Source organism: Dermacentor variabilis, chromosome 2 (genome assembly GCF_050947875.1).
Source record: "Dermacentor variabilis isolate Ectoservices chromosome 2, ASM5094787v1, whole genome shotgun sequence".
NCBI classification, from domain to species: domain Eukaryota; kingdom Metazoa; phylum Arthropoda; class Arachnida; order Ixodida; family Ixodidae; genus Dermacentor; species Dermacentor variabilis.
This window is the reverse complement of record NC_134569.1, coordinates 56,758,709-56,760,175: the sequence shown is the minus strand read 5'-3', so window position 1 is coordinate 56,760,175 and position 1,467 is coordinate 56,758,709. Positions and strand designations below refer to the sequence as shown.

The window sequence follows — 1,467 nt, the reverse complement described above, 5'->3', positions numbered from 1 at the left end:
CGAAGTGCCAGAATCATTTTTTAAAGCCAATATTAAGACAAGAGATTATGAATTAACCAGAATGACGTTTCTTTATTGAACAAAGAATGTTTGTTTATCAGACGTTTTGCTCAGTTCATTCAATACAACGCACTGAAAGTTTCCTTGACAACAAATACGTAGTTTTCAGAGAGGAAAAGAATGAAACAAAAAATAAAAAAGAAACATACAATATGCAACTGGGAGAAACTATAAAAATGAATTTCTCAGACATGTATTCCATCATTAACCACTTTATCAAGTACACTCATAATAGCAACTTGTACAAGGAATGCTGTCCACACAGTGAAATGCACAGATTCAAATATATATTTTAAGATGCAAAACATACAGAAGAAGACATTTGACATTGGAACAAAACAGCTCCTACTATTATGTTCAAGTTTGGAGGGACAGAACATGAGTGGCAATATTTTTTTTAATTGTGACTGGAAATGTTAACATCATAATCATAATTGCTCGATATTTTAAAGGCAGTTTTGCGCAGAGGCGTTGTCGTACCCTATGAAGTGCTAACTGAGGGGCGACTATTGCTAGTTGAAAACTTGGAATTCGCTAGGTCATTTTAGTATATGTACGGGTGGTTATTTGATATCCGAGATTAAAGTGCAGAGTGCACACCCGCACAGTATAAAAGGTATTGGAGCAATTTTGAACCGATGGCAAGCCGCTAGATGGAATTATGTGAAAAGTTTGGTACTATATACGATGTGACCACAGAGTATATCAAAATCGATGCGAAGTTAAACGTACGAAGCTGGGAAGGTCCGCGTGTTTTTTTATGTTATGACAAAAGTGTAAGAGAGAGAGAGGGAGAAGTTTAATGATACGAAATGCAGAGAGGTCGGCCTGAGGTACATTCCTCTAGCCAGCTCATATCCTGTCATCTCAGCAAAAGTACATGCTTGAATCAGTGATCTAAGAACTCGGAGTTATATTTTATAGACCCATGTATAAACCTGTCAATGCCGGTAAATCTAAGATACAACAGAAAATTTAAAACATTGGTACACCACCTGCGACTTCGTACTGCATTTACGAGACGCTTCTTATACAGGATAAAACGTGTCTCTATCCGCAGTGTTCTTGTGGCCATCCAGACGAAGATGTACATCATCTCCTCCTCGAGTGCACGAAATATGATTCACAACGAAGGGTATTGCAAGCAAACTTGTTACATTTAGATAGAAGACCATTCACTGTACAAAATATACTTGGTACATGGCCAACAGCGGGCCTTCAGAACAGAGCACTTCTTGCTTTGAAGAAGTTTTTCGAGGACCCAAACATGTTGAGGAAATATTAAATTTCAGTCTGTCCGAATAAGCTAAATGGGTGATATAGATGTTGTTGTGTGTTCAAGATTGTTTTATGTGTTTACTTGTATTCTGTACTTTTCAGTGCAATTACTTGTGTTCCGTGTTTTGG

General features: G+C 37.4%; 1 pseudogene; it reads left to right on the top strand.

Annotated features, from left to right (window-relative positions):
• Nucleotides 1-514: 514 nt before the first annotated feature.
• LOC142573474 (U4 spliceosomal RNA) lies at nucleotides 515-588 on the top strand (annotated as a pseudogene).
• The last annotated feature ends 879 nt before the right edge of the window (nucleotides 589-1,467 follow it).